Below are 24164 nucleotides of genomic sequence, written 5' to 3'. Positions count from 1 at the left end.
TCTTTAAAGTGGTTAAGAGTTAAAATGTAAAATACTATGAAAGTTTCTCAGAATTAGAGCCGCCGTCCACTTTAGCTATGGTCTTAATTAGGTACGCGTAAATAGGTACAACTAAATATTCAATCGAATACGTCGCCATCTGTCAAATTCTGAATTTGTACAATTCGTGATTTATTAGCAGTTAGTAGAAAATTGTGTTAGGCATGTCACCATTAAGCACGTTAAGATTGTGTTACTTTAGTAAATACCTATTATATACAACATACACATGCTTTAATTTGTCCCCAAAGGGCGCAATACTTAAAAATTGTGTACGGAGCGCCTAAACAAGTAAACAACCAAAGGGCTGCTTGCTGCTTTAGTTGCGTGAGTTGGTGTAAACAGCTGACGCGCGCCGGTTTTTATTAAGAAATTAAAGTATAAATATTAAGTGTTACTTTATAACTTACATATTGAATTGTACGCATAATTCATTAACTTTCGATTAACGTAAAAATCTAAGTGATATGGTGTAAATGCGTGTGTTGTGAAATAAAAATGTAACGTCCTTAATACACTATAGTGCGGAAGGGAGTTCAGTCATTTTGAAAGCTGATTTTCAGGTATTTATATCGTATTTCATATTGTGTTAGTGTCTGATAGGCAGGTTAGATAGCTTTTTACTACTGTTGTTAATACTCCCAGTAAAAAAGTACTAAATCACGAGATATTAATTATCAAAATACAAGAGAATTATCACAACGTCTTTGTTATATGTCAAAATGATTTAATATTTTTCCATCGTATTTTTGTGTTATTTTTCGAAAAATAGCCATAAGTTTATCCTGAATATAATGTTTATAAACTATATTTTAAGGAGTAATTTCATGGTAAACGTTAGAACCACTTAAACGGAATATATTATCATATTTATCCAAGTAAACCAAAAATTTCATTTGTGCTTTTTAAGTGCAAGATTTGCGGTGTATTATTGTATTTTATTTGAGATGTTTTTTGTTGGTAGTTCGGAGGATATTTATTTAGCAATGCAGAATAATAATTTTTATTTATAAAAACTTGTATTTAAACTGAATGCTTTTCTAATTTGCGAAACCAAAGCCGCCATTTTGCGATTGGTTTAAATTGCACAGTAGCTATCCTTTAAGGGCCGAGCAGGTGAGGGTAGCGCATCGCGTGAGCGGATAACTAGACCTACAGTTTTGTAACAAATTATTAACAACCGTAGATCCTACCTTGTGTAATTAGCACCACCATAGACTATTGGCACTGCAAAGTGTAATAAGCCATGTAAAACCTTTTCAGTCACGTAATCTTCCCTGAACGAATTTTCGAACGCCAAATAAAAATAATAATCTGATTCGATTTTCGAAGCACAATGACTTAATTGACCATTCCTGTCACCTGCTTTTTGCGGACAATGGACTTGGTCTCCACATCGTCCATAAATATCTACTCGATGGCCGTATTTAGATAATTCATTATTTAATTTATCGACGAAAATCCGACGCGTTTTCGCCTTACAATTTGATGCAACCCACAACGCTGCTATACTTTTACGTTGTAGTTTTTGTGTAATGTTTAAACTGACTGGTGGCGCACTTGTAATGTTCATCCAATGCGCATCTATTTTAGGACCTATTATATCATCAAAATTGTTTTTCACAAAAATATATGGATTTACAATATCGGATTTAAGTAGATACGTCCAGGTTAAATTGAAAATGCCTTGAAACCCTCGAGGTATAGGTAAATATGCTCCAGCTTCCAAAGCATACAATACATAAAGCTGATCTTCAGATCTACTCCTTGGCATATATTTCGTTGGAAATTCACTATTCAAATGTACTATATTGAACACTAAAACATCAAAATCTAGTACGCTTTTGAAATGTGACCGATTAGCGGTTACATAACAATTTTGGAAGGAACAATTTCTTCTTACAAAAGGATTTTCACCGGTTTCGATATCGAGGTGCGGGTACTGCCATGATTTATATTGTTCGTAAGTCCATAGTAGTATGTAAATCGTTTCGTTTTCTTGTTCGCCATTTGCAGAAAAAACTAATACAAAAGCAAACAGTCTTTCAATTTGCTTTGTTGTAAACATTTCACAAGTTTTATTATTATAATTTTAAAAGTAGTCTAATAAACACGACAGGAAAACAGTCGACCGTCTACCTGAGATTCGGACGTACAATGCTATGACAACATTGTAAAGGGGTCTGATAAGTAGTTTAGAAGAAGTCGCACACGTGTGCACAACACCAATTTCATAAAAAGCATGCTATCAGAATCAATTTATCGCGGGCATTTTATAGAAACAAGCGCAACAAATATTTCATATAAACATCCTTCTTTACAATTGGAAACAATACCGAATTGTAATAATACAATAGGTATTTTACATTATAATTAACTAGCGTTGTCAATAAAAGATACACAGTGAATTGTAGTATCTATATTTGTCATTTATATGGCGAGCGACTAGGGAGTGGCATTCCCTGCCTGCAGACTTATTCCCCGAACGCTATAACGTGAACCTTTTCAAGGCGAGAGTGAATAGGCATTATTTAGGCGTGTATGGTACACCCTCGACCTTATCGTCACTTTCCATCAGGTGAGATGGAAATCAAATGCGCACTTATTTTTATTAAAAAATCTAAAATTTTCGGTTTAGACCATTTTTTTCCAAAGTGACCCCTACCCCCCAGTGGGTGCTGAAGAGTCCTAGGGGTACGAGAGGGGTCTCGGACGCAATTGGGGGCGTTGAGGCTGGCCGAGGGGTGCGGTAGCATTAAAAAAAACCTGAATTACCTATATAAACCACACTTCATTTTTGCAATTATTTTTTGTGGCCCACAGCGTTAAAGTTTTTATAACTTGCCTAAGTGGGCGGTGAACTAAAAAGTTTGGGAACTTATATGGGTCTAATTAGACCCACAAACATGCATAAAATACTGTTTATTTTTTTATTATTTAAAAACTAAGTGCGCATTTGACCTCCATCTTACCTTAAGGAATGTGACGATGAGGTGGACGATCGGTCATGAACACCTAAATAATGCCTATTCACTCTCGCCTTGAAAAGACTCAAGTTATACCGTTCAGGGAACAAGCTTGTAAGCAGGGAATTCCACTCCATTGTCGTTCGCCATATAAATGTGAAAAAACCTTGGAATATCCACAACATAGGGGTGAATCTCCAGCCTACGTCTGGTCACTAGATGACGGAAAGGGGAAGGCGGAATTAAATTTTGTAATCTTGTAAGCGTCTTCACTAACTCCAGTCTATTTATGTAACAAATCGTGCTCGAGTCTGGTAAGTACCCACAGAGCGGTGTTGTGGTGTGGTGTGTTAAACTGTGGTGTAATTACTGTAATATAATTAAGTATTATATCTTCTTTCTTTTAAAAATCACCATATTGAGTTTTTGTTTTTTATTTGATTCCTGGGCATTAATAGATGTTTAATAAAATTGAACCCTGCTTGTCGTCCTCGTAACTTTGTAGTGTGGAAGTCGCTTTGAGTCGAGTTTTGTTCCAACTCGAGTTAGCTGTACGACTCGAGTTCTTTTAAGACTCGAATTCGTGCTCCGATGACTCACGCTCCACTCGATTTGGACTCGTGAGTATTTTAGGCCACCGAGTCATGCAAAATTGAGTAGAGTTAATAAATGTAGACTCCTGGACTCGAGTTTTTTACATCACTACTGGAGAAAGTATATAAATACAAATATTTGGGTACGAGGTTGACTGAAGACTGGTGCAATTAAACAGAAATAAAATCCCGCATTAAAGTCTTTAAAACTTTATTCCATGTGAAAGGTGGTGTGTAATCGCAGTCACAGAATTTCTTTGCGTAGGTACTCGTGTCCAATGCTACGTGTGACCTATAGTCTTACACACACAAGGTATTTATAGTCCATTTCAATAGGGATGAGTTCTGTGATTAATTTTTACGTTGCACGCATACGATTTATAACTAATCTGTCAACCAGGTTACAAAAATAAATAGTAAATTTGTTATAATATACGAAAATCAAACAATATTTGATGTAGATGTAATTTTAAGTAAAAATTGTGGTATATTATGTAGAGAGAAAATTAAATTATAAATATAAAAGTAAAATACCCCAACTGCTTGATGCGTACAACGGATTATTTATCCATAGAGATTTACACCATGGAATCGATAAATCGAATCGGCTTTTGTGTAACTCGCGTCAATACGAGGCATTTACATACCTTGTTAGCAAGTTTTATTTTCTTTTTAGCTTTGCGTGATCTTTTTGGAGAAATTGATCGAATTCCGTTTAGTTGCTGTTGATTTTTGTCCCTAATTACCCTAATTATAAATAAATTGACCTTAATTACTTAATGTGTAAAACGAAATATTTGTCCATGGATATTTACACCATTACTTTGTTCATTAATTGTTCTTAAATTATTTTCTGTAAATCGATTTCCTCTTCGTTACAAATTATTTCGATAAGATATTTAAATCGTTTTTTTTTTCATGCGATTGTACATCACTACATCTCTAGAAATTTCAAATTTCAAACGTAACCGGAACCATCCCTATTGAAATGGACTATATATATCTTACGTTTAGTGAGGTTAGAAAAAGAAAGGAGCTGCCCTAACTATGGAATGAACGTGCATACCTAAACAAAAATTGAAGGAACAAATGGCGGATTTCTTTAGTGTCGTACCATAATCTATCACTGAACTTCAGCAAGGCTTGCTTTTAGGGACGTGATGTCCTTCAGCAGCCTGGTGACGTCGACGTGGTCGAACGTGACAGGGGGCAGCTTATGCAGCTCCTTCGCCACGAATGCAGGCACGTCGTCTGGGTCGGTCTCCTTGAACAACGTAATGATGTCCTGGAGACTCTTCGCTCCTCCATCTCTCCGACGAGACGGCATCTGCTCGGCTTTGCCAAACGTCCGGAAAAGCAGCGCCTTGCCACTGCAAATCTCTTCTTCTTTGAAATTTGACTTGCAGATCTGCACGATGCTGACTTCGTCCATGGTATCTATGGCGTGTTGTATAAACGCCAACAGTTCGTTGGCTATGAGTTGCTGAGAACCCATAGTCAATTACGTGCAGCGGCTATTGCCGCGCGGGTCGCGAATTATTATAATTCTTATTTTTTTTTTTAGGTATGCACGTTCATTCCGTAATTAGGGCAGCTCCTCCTCCTCCTCCTTAATTTTTTTTCCATCCTCTAAGATATAGATATAGTTCGAGTTGTATTATCTACGGAAAAATAGGTAGCTGGCCATCTGTTGATAAAAATAAAAATAAAAGACCACCATTTGCAAAATTCGTAATTGTTGTGTTGTAAACCATATTCATTCAAACAAGAAATAAATAATATATTTATTTCCTCGCAAATATGATGATAAACATTGTATGTAACGCGGACGCTAAAAAAACACAAAACTCAAGTTATTTGTATATTATATGTATATATGTATGACTTTTCATTTGACAAAAATTTTACATTTCGTTTTTCACGAACTTTAGGGATGAGTTTTGGGCGATTATTAAAACACCTTCTCTTTGCTTTAACAATAAGGTATATTTTTTCTATCCAAATATGTAATAAATATTTACTTTTTATTGTAGGGTTAAAGTCATCTTCATTAAAATGTGCTGAACAAATTCTAGTATAGCTTGTAAAAAACAGTTGTCTATAACATCAATACATTTGGGGAAACTAAAAACAAAAAAATATTTACTTACATTTCCCTGTCATTGTATTAAAAACACGTATGAAACGTAAATAATGTACATTCGCTTAAACTTTAACACTTATTTAGGTTTATCAGTTTTCTAAAACGTTTTTGTTTAAACACATATTACATGTTGATAAATTAGCGATATAAAACTTTTGTGCGTTATTAAGGTAGTATGGTAACAATGCTGCCGTCCACCAAGTAAAACGCGGCTAGGTGATAAATGGTCAACTAACCGTTTTAAATAGCAAATAGAGGACAAATACTCTTTTAAAAACAGTTAAATTGGTTAACGTGTTCGTCTTATTGAAACTTACACTAACGATGCATAGCTGAAATATCATTTAACAATATCAATATTCTAAAACTGGGTTATGGTTTATTTTGATATCTCAAAAAAATATTTTGTCGCTTAGCCACGTTAAATAGCGGATGGCAGAATGGTAAATAAGACAAATACATATAATTTGTTGTACGCACAAAACATTTATATCGATAATATATGTAAACAAAAAGTATGTAGTTAGTTATTCATACAAAGATCATCTTAGATCTTTTTTTATATATATATAATATGAGTGCGTATTTGCCCTCTATCTCACCTGATGGAAAATGACGATGAGGTCGACGATGGAGCATGCACACCTAAATAATACATATTCACTCTCGCCTTGAAAAGACCAAAGTTATAACGTTCAGGGAACAAGTCTGCAGGCAGGGAATTCCACTCCATAGCCGTTCGCCATTTAAATGTGGAAGCGTAACGCTTCGCGCGACTCTTTGGAATATCCACAATACAGGGGTGGAACCCAAGCCTACGCCTAGTCCCCCGGTGATGGAAAAGGGAAGGCGGAATTAAATCGTGTAATTCCATCGCACACTCTCCGTGATATATCCTGTAAAATACCGATACGCAGGCAACTTTACGGCGGTGTTCAAGGCTCTGCGTCTCCACTAATTCGGAGTCACCTATAACTCTCTTGGCACGGTTGTCAATTGAATCCAAAGTGGCCAGCTGATCCATCCCAAAGGTGGCAGCAGTACTACATGCACGATCGGACTTGTGCTTGGCACAGCTGAAGCAACTGTCCCGGTGTAAAATTCGATCCGGCCGGATTCGAACCGAAATCTTGTAGCAAACCGTGCTAGGCGCTATGCCAACTAAGTATAATAACTGCCTCCGTGACCGAACGGTTACCATGCTGGACTGCCACGCAGAGGTCCCGGGTTCGATTCTCGGGCCGGGAGAAATATTTGAATGGCCTACATTTATTTATCTCGTGAGTTTGGTTGTAATTTGTGGTTGTCTATGTAAGTGTGTCCATAGCACCCGCGATACAGGATTTTCCTAGTGCGGGGCTATGAGTGTTGATTGCAGCATGTCACAACAGTGGCGTTGCAACTGCTCTTTTAAAAAAGACGCCTCTAGACCGTCTTTAGAGTTTTTCTAATTCAGGTACCTTATTTAGTTAATACAGTTCCCACATAAAGTTGTGTAATGAGTCATTCTACCTATAGGAGTCACTATACTTAATTATAATGAAATCGGTTTAAGCTAATCAGAAAAAACTTTATACACACAAAATAAACGTGAAAAATACGTTGTGTGTTTTGCTTCCGCGCGGGCCGTCTACACAAAACGTCTTTTTCGCTCTTACTATATAGACATAAGGCTTTTTCTGACAGATTTAATGCAATTCTGTCTATAAGTGTGGTGACTTCCTAGATCAACCAAACTACTTACTGTTAAACACAAAACCAGAGTCCAGCGCCATTATGGCGCTGCAACTGCACTTCTAAAGCGTGAAACTCACAGAGAGCGGGTATGGGTTGGGTCGGGACCCCGGCGGGTCTAACTCCGTGTATTTATATGGACGTGGACGACAACACATAGAGCGCGGGCGCGAGGTGGGCGCGGGAGCCCGCACTCGATGTGTTATCGTCCATATAATTTTCCGTCCATATGAACTAGACCCGCCGAGGTCCCAACCCGACCCACTCCCGACACGCAGCCGACGCGCACCCGCTCTCTGTGTGTTTCACGTTTGAATTTTCTATGAAAATTAATAGTGGCTCGGCCCCAGCCTGTTCATGTTTTTCATGGCAATTATAAACTTAAAACCTTCTCGCCTATTCTGAAAGTGCGCGCTAAAATATTATTTTTAAAATGAACATACCCTAAGTATATACATATAACTTAGCGGATGCTTTTGTGATGTTGTATTATACACTTAATTTTATTCTAGAAAAACTATTATTGGCCTTACTATTTTAAGTTTTACTACTTTTAATTTGGCTTTCAATAAAAATAAAAAATAACATTTAAAAAATCTTAAATTATATAATACCCATGACAATGTGTGTCACATCGAGAAAAAAGTCACATAATATAATAATACATTATACGAAGAAAATAATGCAAATTAGTGAAATGTAGCATGGCCAAATTGTGTCTCAATTGTAAGTTCAAAGAAATCATTAAAATAAAACAAAAACCTGAAATAAACTAAATGGACTTTATTCAGTAATTAACTAACTAAAATCAAGAATGAAATCAATTATTTTTGAGAAAATAGTAAAAGGCATAGTAGTAGTTGTAGTAGTAGCAGTAGTAGCAGTAGTAGTAGTTTGTGACGTACTTTCTGTTTCTGCAGATTGAAAGGAAGGAAAAGTGTCAATTTCCGAAAGTAATTCCGGATAAGGGGCATTCCACCATCCTGTAATACTTTCGTATACTTGTGTTTCATTTTTGTTTGCATTGTTATTCAAGTAAGCGCATAATGCGCATACAGATTCGCGATGATCGTCATCACCAGGGTCATAGATATTATAGTTATCGTGCCATTTAAAAAAGTTATAATATCTCTGCTGATCGTTAATAATTCTGTTCATCTCTCTTGCTAATCTCTCCTCGCCTAATTCCAAGGCATTTAAATATACCCCATCAGGCAAGAATCTGAAAATTAAAATTTCGTTACACTTGCTCGTAAATTGTATGATAGCACGGTGGCTCACTTGACCGTAATGCCCCAAATAGAACTCTCGGGCCTTCTTTCTTTCAATTACAGCCATGGCCGGTAACGAGTTTCCTTTTTTAATTTCTAGCACGACCTCCTCACACAGGTCTAGTTCAAGTTCAAGGAGATTGCATAAATTGAAAATTAAAATATTCGCTCAAAATTTTATCTAAACTGAATTGCAATTCAGCCACACACTACTTAAATATAGATTATTAAGAATTTCTTCTAATTGATTTTACTTATTTTCTGAATAAAAAATTAGCAAAATTTTTTTTAGTAACTATCATGGCTGTATGCACGTTTGCTTTTTACATTTTAGTTCGAGTTGTATTATCTATGGAAGAATTAAAAAAAACCAAAAACCCGCCATTTGCAAAATCCATGATTGTTGTGTTGCGAACCATATTCGAATTGTATTATTTCTTCGCAAATGTAATGAAAAACATTAATAATGATAATTATTAATCTTTTAGGCCTTGGGAGAGACGAGAGTCTAAACTAGATAATAATATTAATAATAATGATAATGATGGTAATAATAACGATAACGATAAGGATTATAACAATAATAATAATAAAAGTTTGTAAATAAATACGATAATAATAATAATAAACATAAGGCTATAATTTTAAATACATGCCGCATCGTCAGAAAGTTCATGCAGATGGAAGAGGACGAAGTAGGATCTTATTACATACCCACCACATACTAGAGAGTGGTGCGCTTTGTCCGAAAATCATTCCCCGGTGAGAACATTTTTGTAGACTCACCGGAGTTTGCACGAAAACTGACAGGGCGCATCGATGATCTGAAGCAGAAGATAGCTGCTTGGGGCAAGCAGATTCGGCGAGTCTCTTCATGAGTGACCAAAAGAAGTTTTATAGGACACTGGAGCGTCCTGATGTGATCTTGACGGGTGAGCGTCTGCACGTGGTCGCCTTTTGGCGAAGGCTTTGGTCGTAGCCCGTCGATCACGAAGAGGGTCCATGGTTTGAAGTGGTCGAGGGAGCGTGTGCAACAATTGCGCCTATGAACTCCATCAGCACAACCGAAGAGGATGTATCGATAGCGGTCCGGCCGTCAGGCTTTTGAAGTTACAAGTATACGGTTTTTACAAAGATTAATTTTCAGAAATCAGAAATCGTAAAACAGAATTGGTAAAATACAGGTGTTACTTACAAGTGATTAGATCCACGCTACTCTACTCTCGCTCGTCAGTTTCAAAGTTCCCTTGAGAATGGGACGCTCCCAAACTTCTAAACTACTGGGGTCACTCATTTAGCTACCGCGGATCCATCACAATATCGCCCCATAACTTGTCTTTGTACAATATACAACAAGACTTTAACATCCGTTTTGAGCTCCAAGATAAGTCAGAACATTGTTGATAACAGTGTGATGTCTGGAGCTCAAAACGGATGTAGGGACGGCAGCCGCAGTAGTTAGGAGCTGCTCCTCATCGACGCGGTCGCTGGCCAACTTGTCAGATGCAACCATCGGTATTTCTCCGCTGCCTGGATAGACTACAGGAAAGCGTTCGACTTGGTGCCCCACTCATGGCTCTCGAGGGTCCTCGAATTGTATAAAATCGATAGTGCAGGTCGACACTTCCTCGGGCAATGCGTGAGGCGTTGAAGAACGGATGACGGATGCGGATGACCGAATAGAAATAAGGCGAGGTATTTTCCAAGGCGATTGTCTGAGTCCACTGTGGTTTTGCCTGGCCCTCTGAGTACTCTATTAGAGAGTTCAGACAGGCCTTCAGTTTCGAAGAGGTGGGCCGCGAATGCCTCACCTTCTCTACATGGATGATCTCAAGCTATACGGGCCCACAGCTGACAGATTGACGGAGCTACTGACAATCACCAACGATTTCAGTAGTTCAGGTAGGATGGAGCTTGGGATCGATAAGTGTGCGGTGATCCGTGTCGAGAGGGGACGTGTCATGCATTCCGATGGCATTAATGTTGGCACCAATCACCTGCGGGTACTCTCCGAGACTGAAACATACCGGTATCTGGGTATGTCACAGACCATCGGTGTGAAGGAAGGAGATGTGAAACAGGTTGTGTGCGAGGTTTTTTATGGGCGCCTAAAAAATGTGCTAAACAGCTATTTGTCAGACGTTAATAAGATCCGAGCTTATAACTCCTGGGTCATGCCTGTTCTGATGTACACATTTGGCGTGCTCAGATGGACTCAGACGGAATTAGATGCTCTGGATAGACGAGTCCGCACGACGATGACCTCTCACCGAATGCATCATCCGAGATCGTCGATTATGAGATTGTATATCCCGCGGAAGTGTGGAGGTAGAGGCCTAAAACGTGTCAAAACCATGCACAACCGCGAGATATGCAATCTCAAAAACTACTTTTTGACGATGACGGATGACGTAATTCGTGGGGAGTTTATCACATGTGATAAAGGACTAACTCCCTTATCGTTGGCCAAAGAGGATTGGCGAGACCCGGTGGTGCTTAGCACCGCTGACCGCGAGACCGTATGGAAAGATAAGGAGCTCCATGAGAGGTTCTTCAAAGTACTCCACGAGTCCTTTATGGACCGTAAAGCCTCCCTAGATTGGCTGCGTTTCGGGGACCTCTTTGGGGAAACCGAAGTCTGTGCAATACAGGAAGGTTATGAATACGCGGGACTATCGGAAATGTGTCCTAAGGGACGGTACAGTAGATATTTGTCGGGCATGTGGCCGTCTCGGAGAGTCACTTAGGCATATTGTTTCCTGTTGTTCCGCTCTTACTAACACTGAGTACTTGCACAGACACAATCAGACAGCCAAAATATTACACCAAGAGCTCGCTCTGAAGTACGGACTCGTGCAACAGAGGTTGCCATATTACAAGTATTCACCGGAGCCAGTACTCAAAGATGACCGCACCAAAATCTATGGGGATCGATCCATTATCACAGACAGGACTATTCTTGCGAAAAAGCCTGATATTGTGATATTGGATCGATCGCAGTCGAGGGTATTTCTTGTGGACGTTACCATCCCGCATGACGAGGGTCTCGTGATAGCCGAAACCGAGAAACGCCGGAAATATCTGGCGCACGAGATCACCGACATGTGGGATGTGGCCTCCACTGAAATCCCAATTATTTTATCCGCAAATGGGTTAATTCCAGTCAGTCTTTCCAACAACTTGAGGCGGTTGGATTTCTGTGGCGTGTCGCTTCCAGCACAAATGCAGAAGGCGGTCCTGCTCGATATGGCACGTATTGTTCGCCGGTTCTTAGACTTGAGTCCCTGATCCCGGCCGACTGTGCTATTGCCGGGAACTACCGTCTCTCCCATTTAAAAATTCAAAATTTATCTTTCAGACCTTGGGAGAGGCGAGTCTAAAACAGTTATAATTATAATAATAATAATGTTTATTGTTACAAAATAGTTACAACACAGTAGTGAAGTCCATGACACCTGAGCTAGGTATAACCTGTGTTACAGGAGTCAGTCTCTTCTCTCAAACATTTGATACAGCTTATTACCTATTTCTTAACAATTTTAATAGGTACATTATAAAATATGAATTATATATTATATGTTTTACTGCATGCGCGCGTGTGTGCGCGCGCGCTCGTGTATGTGTGTTTGTGTGTGACAATAGACATTCGCGTGTGTTATGTAAACTCTAGCTAGTTCTTAGTAAGCCTGGCCTGCATCAACGCCTCGACACTATAGAGTCCAGACATGAGGTTGCATTTCCTGTCCGATAACGCGGTCTGCGCCGGAGCATTGATGCATCCTGACAATTAGTATTAAGATAGATTTAAGACAGTAATAACATGTACTAAAATTGTGAATTAAAATAAACTTTTCTTTTATTAAAAATTATATTTTTCATATGAAAGCTCTCCGAAAGAGCTTAACTGGCGCAGTCGGTAGGATAGTGCTGAACTGGACAACCAAAAATCGTGTTCAGTGTCCGTTTTAACTGTTTACAGTGCGAACTATTTTCCCAAAAGGTGACTTTACGTTTTGTGGAAGCTGCGACGCCTTGAGGGTTTACACCGCCTTCGTGAGGACTAATTAAAAATTATTGTTTTGCTGATAATACTGTGAGTACGCTTGGATTTGCAAAAGTTCATAACTTTCCTTTCCCGTTTCCACGAATTTTGTGAAAAAATATAAATAGTAATAAGAATTACTAATTTGTGTTTTACGTTCATATATTTACTATAATACATCATTTAAACTGTATCGCACAGTCTTATTTGTTACTAATTGAATTGTTTCTTTACATTTTAATAATTATAATTTCGTAAGTGCATCATGGCACAATTACAACTGTTTGATTTAGCTCTGAAAATAGTACCTGAATGTAATGGAGATGGTAATTCCTTATATAGATTTATTAATGCATCTGATCATATCTTTGCACAGTAATTTGACAATGAAAACGAGAATAATTTTCAAAATATTATAATTGTTAATGGATTGATGGGAAAATCGAAGGGAAAAGCTCTTGATATCGTAGACGTAAACGCTGCAAATACGTGGACAAGAATTAAAGAAGTTTTGATTGAAAATTTTTCAGACCAAAGGGATGAAAATTCTCTTAACCGTGACCTTGTCAATTTACACCAGGGAAACGAGAGCCCCCAACAGTTTTACGATAAATGCACAAATTGTTGACTACTTTGATAAATTACATAAATTTACATAATGACGACCAGAACGTTATTGCATGCAAGCGAGATTTTTTCACGGCCCAGGCGTTGAAATCCTTTTTAGCTGGATTAAGGGAGCCTTTAGGCTTTGCCATTCGTGCTATGCGCCCCGAATCTTTGCCTCAAGCCTTGCAATTTATTAAAGAAGAAGGCAATATAATGTACTTACAAAAACGTAGTCAACATCAAAGTAATACTAATATCAATAAACAGGCAAACCAAAATTATAAACAAAACCCTAATTTCAACCAAAACCCTAATTTCAGATATAATAACTCACAGAGATTTTCCCCAAATTGGTTTCAACAAAGACCAAATCAAAATCATAATAATAACAACCTTAACCAACAAAATTTCAGATCGAATTTTAACCAGTCTCGACCTAATCAAAACCTACCAAATAAATTTAACTACTTTTATCAAGATCCAAACTTCACTCCTAGGTCAAAACCGACCCCTATGAGTGGTATTTCTCACCCGAATACTCAAAATAACAATAATAATCAAAATTACAGGTTCGTTCAGAAACCAAATTTCAGACTGCAACAACCAAATGCACAGAGGCCAAATTATTTCCAAAATGTGGGTCACTACACTGACTTTGTTTTCGAAGAATTAAATCACAACGTTACAAATAATAATGAGTTTGTTGATCAAAGTTGCTTTGCTGATTATTCAAATGATTACGACATTGAACCGGAATTTATTCCTGTTCCACATGATACAACATCCCAAGTTGACTCTATACCCGCATATACACAGATCTCTGAAAATTGTGATAATCAAAATTTTCACGATGTTTTAAACCAAAACAACTAAACATGATACAAGTGAATGTTCACTCCAAAAGACAACTTCCATATATACAAATTAATAACCCACCACTGAAGTTGTTGATCGATACAGGCTCAAATCAATCTTTCTTGTCACCTGAAACTATTAAAAGGTATTATCAAAATTTTCAGTTAAATTTTGAACCTTTTTCAGTCACGAACGTACATTGTACTACCCATCACCAACATACTATTGACTTACCACTATTCAAAGAATTTAATTCAAACGAAATGTGCAAGTTTCATGTTTACAAATTCCGTAACATTTTTGATGGCCTTATCGGCCTCGACCTGCTAGAGAAACTGAAAGCATGTGTCAACTTATCCAGCAGATTACTTGTGACAAAGTCCGCTAAAATTCCCATCCACATGTTGGAAACCGGCGTTCATAATCTATTTGAGGCATTAGTCAAGTCTAAGAGCACCGCTGCTCTGAAAGTTCCTGTAAAAACAAAAGATGGTGAAGTATATATCCCCGAGATGACATTAAATCAGTGTAAAATGCCACCCCTAATTACACGATCAAATAAAGGGTATGCTTATATAGAGATTAGCAATCCTACTTGTAATGACATAATCATTAGCCTGACGGCTTCGCTGAATACAGTTCCCCTTGAAAGAAATTTTGATTGTTTCAACTTTGAAACCCCTTTACCTAAATCCACAGACATTGTATCTCTTTTAAGAACAAACCACATGAACGCTGAAGAGAAAGAAAAAGTCACGAAATTATGTAAAGATTATAGTGACATTTTTTATTACGAAGATTGCCCTCTCACTTTTACAAACACAATCAAATACAAAATTAAAACCACAGACGAAATTCCTGTATTCACAAAATCATATAGATATCCATATATACATAAAGCTGAGGTTCAATCTCAAATAAAAAAAATGCTTCAACAGAAAATTATACAACCATCTGAGTCCCCATGGTCCTCTCCAATTTGGATTGTGCCTAAAAGAACTTGACGCTTCCGGACAACAAAAATGGCGTCTTGTTGTAGATTACAGAAAATTAAACGAAAAGACAATCAGTGACAGGTATCCCATTCCAAATATATCCGATGTTCTCGATAAATTGGGCAGATGTTTATATTTCACCACTCTCGATTTGGCGAGTGGTTTCCACCAGATTGATATGCATCCAGATGATATACAAAAAACAGCATTTACTGTAGAAAATGGGCATTATGAATACCGTTGCATGCCTTTTGGGCTGAAAAACGCCCCTTCCACATTCCAAAGAGCCATGGAAAAGATACTCCGTGGATTAATCAATGAAATCTGTGTCGTATACATGGATGACATAATTATTTTCAGTACCTCGTTACAGGAACACATTACAAACATTGAAAAGGTCTTCCAGCGCCTTAGAGAGGCTAATTTTAAAATACAGCTCGATAAATCGGAATTCCTTAAACACGAAACTGCCTATTTGGGACACGTATAATCACTCCAAACGGTATCAAACCAAACCCAGATAAGGTTCATGCCATAAAGAATTTTCCAATTCCCACCAACACAAAAGAAATAAAATCATTCCTGGGACTCCTCGATTATTACCGAAAATGTATACCCAATTTTTCGAAACTTACAAAACCTTTACAAACTTTTCAAACATCATGTTTGAAAAGGGGAGCAAAAATAAATATTCAAGAACCAACTTATGTAAAAACCTTTAAGCTTTGTCAAGAACTTTTGATGAACGATCCAATTCTCAGTTACCCAGATTTGGACAAATAATTTATTGTCACTACAGACGCCTCTCAGTATGCCCTTGGTGCTGTGTTATCCCAAGGTGCAATAGGTTGCGACAAACCATTTGCATTTGCTTCCAGAACACTTAACGATAACGAAATCAACTACAGCACCACTGAAAAGGAACTGCTTATCATTGTTTGGGCAACAAAATACTTCCGCCCCTATTTATTTGGACGTAAGTTCACAATAGTAACCGATCACCAACCTCTTCGTTGGCTAGTTAATTTAAAAGAACCCAACTCTCGTCTTACAAGGTGGAAGCTTAAACTTGCAGAATACGACTACAAGGTTGTATATAAAAAAGGTACATCCAACACAAATGCAGATGCATTATCCAGGGTTGCAATTAACAATAATGAGACAACACACATACGATAATAAGTCCGTTTCTGAAATGCTTGATGACATTTTATCACTTATTGGCAATGTTTCCGAAATACCCGATTTAAATAATTTGGAATTAGATCAGTTACAGGAGGATACAGTTCATACTAATCAGGAACAACCCATTCTAGAAATTCCTATTGCCGGTCTAAATCTGTAAACACATAAAAATCAAATCTTCATACATTTTGTTTTACACTCACCATCTAAAGTAAATATAAAAGAAATCTTCCCTGGTAACCGTATCATGGCTCAAATAGGCTTGAATAATTTCACTGAGGATACAATTGATTTATTCAAACATTTCATACGACGCGATATTCAACACGGCGTTTGGCTTTCAGACTTCAAATACTTACCTGATCTAACTAAAGCTCTGCAAACGTTTTTCAAAAATTCTGCTTTCGACTTAGTGTTCTGTAAACAAAATCTAAAAGACATTACTGACAAAGATGAACAATATCGTCTAGCAAAAGCTTATCATGAAGGAAAGTCGAATCATAGAGGTATAGTGGAAACTGAAAAACAGTTAAGGCGTAATTACTATTGGCCAAATATCCCTAATACCGTAACAGAAATTATAAACAACTGTTCTTCTTGCCAGACTAATAAGTACGAAAGACATCCTAATAAACAAAGTCTCCAGTTTACTCCAATCCCTACAAAGCCATTCGAAATTATTCATATAGACACTTTTCAAATCAAAGGTCAAAAATTTCTGACAATAATAGACAAGTTCTCGAAATATGCACAAGCGTACCCCCTTGAGAGCATGTCAGGAGTAAGCGTCATTAACGCACTTACAATTTGGATGACACATCATGGCTTACCTTTGAATATTACCGCCGATCAAGGTACGGAATTTAAAAATCTTCCTCTTAAAGAATTTGCTGCCTTACATAAAATAAACCTACATTTTACCAGTGTCAATAATCCGCAATCCAACGGAGCCATAGAAAGATTTCATTCGACGATTTTGGAACATATTCGTTTAATCCAACAGAAGCACAAACAATCCCCAATTATTGAAGTAATGCTGTTTGCCGTACTAGCTTATAATAATTCAATACATTCTGCAACAGATAAAAAACCAATTGAAATTATTAACGGCCATTTAGATAACAGAGATCCATTCGATCTCTAACTTGAGAAACAATGTCTTCAAAATTATATAAACAAACATAAAGAAATAGCCGTCGATATGTACGCAAAAATTAACGAACGCTTAAATTCGAAACAAATGGCTACTATAAACAAACGCAATGAAAAATTGGAAGCGCCTCTTGAATATGAGGAGGGCCTTGCAATTTATCCAACTAATCCCCTTGCTGCTCGTCACAAAGATCAACCTCGTTATATAACTAGGACAACTGCCCGAGATTTAGGAATAAAGGTAGCAGACATCAGAGAACAAAAATACCATAAACGAAACATAAGGAGACCCCTGAAAACGCAACATTCTTTGTTACAGGACGTTGGTGAGCTACCCGGCACGAGCCGAGGAAGCCAAACTAATGCCAATGACTAATAGCCCCGGAATATTGCCATTCAAGTTAGGACCATCAAAAATTCGACAGTCTGATCATGTTTTTTTACATTTTATAGATTTAGATTATATAAAAGATCAAATATAAAAATCAAATATATAAAAAAGTCAAATTTTTACTCTTGACGCTTTAGTTCACGATTTAAGTAAAAATTATAAATTTAGATATTACGGATAGGTAATTATAATTTTAGATTAGTATAATTCTCTAAGTAAAGCTAGATTTAGAAGAGCTCTTATAGATGGCCTAGGTACTTTGATTCATAGTATTACTGGAAACTTAGACCAAAATGACGCACTTAGGTACAATACTGCCATAAGTACACTACAGAAAAATCAGAACAACCTTGCTCATCACGTTAATCAAGCAATAACCCTAAACAAACTATTCCTGGAAAACTTTAATAGTACCATATCGACCATTGTACGTAATCAAAATAAATTATCCTTGAAAATCTCTGAACTTATTAGATACACAAATGTTTCAGAACAAACATTTATTGATTTTGTTAAATTAGACAGCTCTTACAAATTATTAGAAATAAACATACAAATTATTTTTGACACCTTATCCAAGCTGGAAACTGCCATTTCTCTGTCAATAAAACATATAGCGTACCGTAATCTCATAACGTTTTCAAATGTAGAATACTTTATATCAGAACTTAATAATTATTACATGCCTGATCAATTAATTACCTCCGATGTGAAAGAATCTCGTCTATTTTATAACTTCCTAGATGTAAGCTCTTACTTTAGCGATAATAAGTTAGTATTTGTCATTAAAGTACCAATATTTTTTAAGAATATATTCACATATTATTATTTGTTCCCTATCCCCACTTCTAATAGTACCATTCTAATTCCTAATAAATCCTACTTAGTTATGAACGAAAATGCGTACCAGTATTTAGACATTAAATGCGATAGAGTCGGAAACATCCACTACTGCCAAAGCGGTAATATCCTTCTGCAAGAAGCAAAACATAGCCCTGATTGTGTATATACACTTATAACCACCCAGAAACTGACGTCGCAATGCCAATATCACCAAATCAACATTGAACAAGAGATATTTGAAATGATTAATAACGAATATTACATTATTTTTAGTCATAACTCTACAAAACTACACATACAGTGCGTTCAAGACGAATATCGACGAATTACTAGCTTCCCCTGAAAGATCTGTGTAAATTTATGTATATGTTATTGTCTACTTGCCAAATATATATATTTAAAAATAAAAGAGAAAAAAAATATTTCTCATTTTTGTATAAGGACTACTTTGGCCAGAAATAGCTCACAAAAAGCGTGTCTCATTTTGAGTTAAGTAGTTAGTAGACATCTTTTACTTGTTTTTTTACAATATTCTAACACCGTTGTTATTGATCTGTACAGAATCAAATTTTACGTTCAACAATGGTATTATCTTGAATTTGTCATATTTTGAGTTATAACACTATTGTAATAGCAGTGCGAAATGTGTAGAACTTTCTAATAACTCTAAAACGAACACACATTGACATATGCGTCTTGCGTATTCTAACATACTCGTATATGACAGATATTAGTATGACGTCCGCTAAAGTGACGTGCTAGGGGACGTTAACACATGAGCCCCTACGTAATTAAGAGTGGGTTCCAAGAAATTGCGGCCAATGCAATGGTGCATTACGCCGCACAAAGGTTGCATGACGATCTGGACAAGATAAGTCAATAGAGAAATGAATGGAGAAAGTCTGGTGAGTTTCAGGTTTCCGGGAACAGTAAAACATGAAATATTGTTTTTTACACAAAATAGCACGTGCCTGGTATATACAACATTTTGGTTATGACGAGTTTGACTTAACTAGACCTATATAGTTTTTTAACAAAATCCATTCTACCTTGAGTAATCAGCACCTCCATAGACTATTGGCACCGAAAAGTGTAATAAGCCATGTAGAACGTTTCCTGATACATAATCTTCAGAAATTGAATTTTCAAACGCCAAATAAAAATAATAATCTGATTCGATTTTTGAATAACATCTAGTTAATAGGCCAGTCCTTTCTCCTGGGATTTCCTGACAACCTTTTTGATCTCCAGATTGTCCATAAATATCTACTTGATGGCCGTATTTAGACAGTTCATAATTTAAACTTTGGACGAACATCCAAGGCTTTTTCGCTTTACAATTTGATGCAACCCACAACGCAGCTACACTTTTACGTTGTAGTTTTTGTATAATGTTTGAACCTACAGGTGGCAAACTTTTAATGTTTAACCAATCTACTTTTATTTTAGGAGCTATTGTTTGTCTAAATTTATCTTTCACAATAATATATGGATTTACAATATCAGACTGAAGTATATACGTCCAGGTTAAATTGAAAACCCCATCAAACATATTAGGTATTGGCGTATACGCTGCAGGTTCTGCAGAAAACAATACATAGAGCTGAGCTTCAGATCTTTCCATGGGCATATATTCCTTTGAGTAACTACCACTGATATGGATTACATTGAACACTAAAACATCAAAGTCTAGAACACTTTTAAAGTATGCACGATTGGAGGTTAAATAACAATTTTGGAAGGAACAATTCCTTTTTACAAAACCATGTTGACCTGTGTCTCTGTCGATGTACTGGTACATCCATGGTTGGTATTCTGAATAAGTCCATAGTAGTATGTAAAACGTCCCGTTTTGTTTTTCACCATTTGTAGAAAAAACTAATACTACAAAAGCAAATAACCCTGCAATTGGCTCTATTATGAACATTGTTTGTTTAGTTTATATTTTATTCGAATTTTAAAATAGTCTAAACTGTGAATGTAAAACAATAGACGATCTACGCGAGAGACGTAATTGAAAAAAGGATAATGACGGGTATAATATAGTAAAGTGATCTATTCAGTTTCAGGCATGTTTTTAAAGTAAGTATCGTTTTTATTCGGTTGCTGCAACACTGTGTGCTTACACCTGTTGGCAAGCCACGGACACAAAAAGGGCAATATTTGATCGTGTTTTTGTTTGTTTATGCGTGATTGAGAATCCCACCAACTGCAAAGTACGCGCTGTGATTGTGTTAAAGGTGTGAAAGCGATTGAAATTCATCATGAAATCTGCGCAATGTTTGGACAAAACATTATGATATCGAGTTCTTAGGTTTTCGCGATTGTTGCACATAGGAAATGAAACTATTTTTCGGGATTTAAATCGCGTATATTTGTTTTTTCAAACAAACCGACGTTTCCGGCCCTTTACAGGTCCCATGGTCACGGTTGACTGAGGTGGTACAGTCTTCAACCAGTTATGTCTAATATTAATGCAAACCACCCTATTTTTTCACTATAGTTACAATAGTTATTAATTAAATACCTTATTTTTAATTTTACAAAGACATTATGAGTTAAGTCATATTACAATAGCAGATTACGTAATGCATTATTCTTACGCAATGTATAACTTATTACTTAGAATAATAACGCATAGAATGATAGTTTCATATCAAACGAACTGTCACAAGTGAGGCAAAAATCAAATTCATGTAGGCTAGTTTTAGTAGTAGGTTAATTTTCGGTTTTAGTGAATATTTATATAAGAATACAAGTTGAAACGCATTACTTCCTTGTGGAATGTGATGTTAGTATCTATTTTATGTTTGTCTGACGTATTTTTACACTCATTTACTGCACATTTCGTCATTTTTAGCTAAAATTCTTGAGCTGTTCGGGGTGCAAGTTGACCTTGAGCACTGACGGCCCGCCCGCTCGTGTAGGCCCTTTGGGAGCGCTTCAATCTGCCTCACTTAGCGTGTGCGGACTAGGTTTCTATGACTCATTATCGAACAACAGTCTAAACTGCTGTTGTTACTCAGTCGCACGAACAGCCAATAGGAAGTGAGAGAGAAATGGCGGTAATCAGATGATTGGACGATGCTACGATTTGCAAAATTTGTGATTATAATCTTTCAGTGCACAACATAAAGCTCTCTTTCTCATTTTACGTTTCATTGTTACCTTATTGAAACTTCGATTTTGTGATTTACGCAATATGAATCTAGATCTAAGTTACTTTTTTTAGTCAAATTTGGGTGCGGTCGTAAAGTATTTAGCATTTACAATAACAAATGTAGTTAGTTGAACTCCCTGAAAAGAAGCCGCCAGAATGTTCATAACGTGGAACGAAGTCAGCAACCTTCTGTTACTGAAGATTTGGTGCAGAAAGTTGATAAAACTGACAACTTGATCACCCTTCATATAATTCTGACGTAGCGCTGAGTGACCAAAACGTGTTCTTGCACTTGAAGAAGCGTCTCAGTGGTCAGCGCCACGACACGACATGACGATGATAGTGTCAAAACGTCCGTGTTGCCATGGTTGCCAAATCAGACGTCAGAAGCTGGTTGAACGATACGATCAGTGCCTTAAAATTAGCAAAAATTACTAATAATAAATTAAATAAAAAAGTAAATAAATTATTAATAAAAATTATTAATTAAAAATAATAAAATTGTTACGAATTTGTTGACTTGTCCTTTTTTTTAATTATTATTTAAAAAATCGAACTAATTCCTTCAATCCGGCCGGATTCCAACCGACGTATTCTAGCAAACCGTGCCAGATGCTATGCCAACTAAGCCACGGAACGAACCAGCAGACCTCACGAATTCTTCTACGTGCTTATTGTCGGATCTTTGCATCTGGTTTTTAAAGACTTTGTAGCCGTAGCGTCATCTACGAGAAATCAATGAAAGTACTTCGTCACCCAGTTAGACACCTTTACAGCTACCAGCCCTGGCGCTGCGTGTCACTATTTACAGTAATTAAGTGTTTTTATTGAATGTCAAGATGTTTCATCACCATGAAATTCAATTATGTGAAATTAAAATTTTAAAATTGTCCTTTTTTTATTTAAAAACGGTACTTATTTAAAAATACGCCCTATAGTTTGGAAGAAGTCTTTTACGTGTACACAACACAAATTTCTTGAAGAGCCAGCTGTCACAATCAATTAATCGCCAGCATTGACTTACAAATAAATGGACGACGGGTCTAATACAAAAACCACGAAAAAAATGTCCCAAGTCAACCTATTCGAAATTTAAATTGTAATGTCATCGCAGTATCGCGCTGTCAGTCGAACAAATTAAGACTAAAGCGGAGTTTGGCGCTCTGTATACGATTTTAGCGCCTTACAAGTGCGGACACTTTTTAGCGCGGACCCGACGTCCATATAATTGTAAGTCAATGATCGCCAGCATTATAAAGAATCAAGCGCAATAAGTATTTCATATAACATTCTTCATTACAATTGCAAACAATACCGAATTGTAATAAAAACAATAAGGTCTTTTACAAAGGTCTTTTAATTTATAATTAACTATTACTAGCATTGTCCGTGCACAGCACGTAAATGGCGTGAACACATAGAAAGTGCGCTGCCACGTTTATATGAAGTTATCACAATTGTCTTATTATACTTTGTGATTTAGTCTCATTAGACCCACAAACATAGACAAAATAGAACGAAACTTGACCAAGACAAGCGTCTTCGATGTATATTTTTCTCTATAGTTTAGTGAAAAGCAACAGTTTAAGCAGCGTAGAGCTCCTTTTGAAAGAGTTCGTCCAAGGAAGACTACCACCTTACCTATTTCTGCCGCCAAGCAGTAATGTCAGCATTACTGTGTTCCGGTTTTGAAGGGTAAGGGTGCTGGTGAAATTACAGGCACTTGTTATGTCTCAGGGTGACGGGCACTTTGGCAGTACCCTCAGATCTTTGCGATTTTAAGCTCTGCGTGGCACTGCAACTGTTATGGACAAGCGTGTAGCTTACCATTAGGCGCACGACTTGTTTGTCCCGTCACTTGATATAATAATAAAAAGCTTCCTACAATTTAGCAATAAGCTTGGGGCGTGACACGCAAACAAAAATTTCAATTTCGACTCGCCTTTAGAGCCGTAAACGATGGTTACTCGCAAACACAGCGACAAAGTCCCTTTTCATTAAAGTCTTCATCGAATATCGGCTTTTTATTTAACCTTTTAGATCTTTTATTTATCAAAGACGGGATGAGTGGATCATTAAATTCGGATCGTTTAGAGCTTTTATTGATACAATAATAGTATATTTTTTAATAATACTTAGAAACGGGACAAACAAGTCATGCACCTGGTGGTAAGCGACACGCCTGT

At 36.9% G+C, this 24164-nt stretch overlaps 1 protein-coding gene across 2 annotated transcripts in view; it reads right to left on the bottom strand.

Moving 5' to 3' along the window:
- Window positions 1-24164, bottom strand: part of LOC113239771 — a 255869-nt gene that overhangs the window by 220352 nt on the left and 11353 nt on the right. The window contains exon 2 of one of the 2 annotated variants that reach the window (XR_003311213.1): window positions 8486-8697. The exons of the other annotated variant lie outside the window; for it this stretch is intronic. The gene's annotated coding sequence lies outside the window, so the exon portion shown is untranslated. Of the gene's footprint in view, window positions 1-8485; window positions 8698-24164 lie in introns of those variants that run through there. 2 annotated transcript variants of the gene reach the window in all.

Source organism: Hyposmocoma kahamanoa, unplaced genomic scaffold (assembly GCF_003589595.1).
Source record: "Hyposmocoma kahamanoa isolate Upper Pololo Valley unplaced genomic scaffold, ASM358959v1 116, whole genome shotgun sequence".
Classification (NCBI taxonomy): Eukaryota; Metazoa; Arthropoda; class Insecta; order Lepidoptera; family Cosmopterigidae; genus Hyposmocoma; species Hyposmocoma kahamanoa.
The sequence above is the reverse complement of the archived record's forward strand: the minus strand, read 5'-3'. Positions and strand labels throughout refer to the sequence as shown.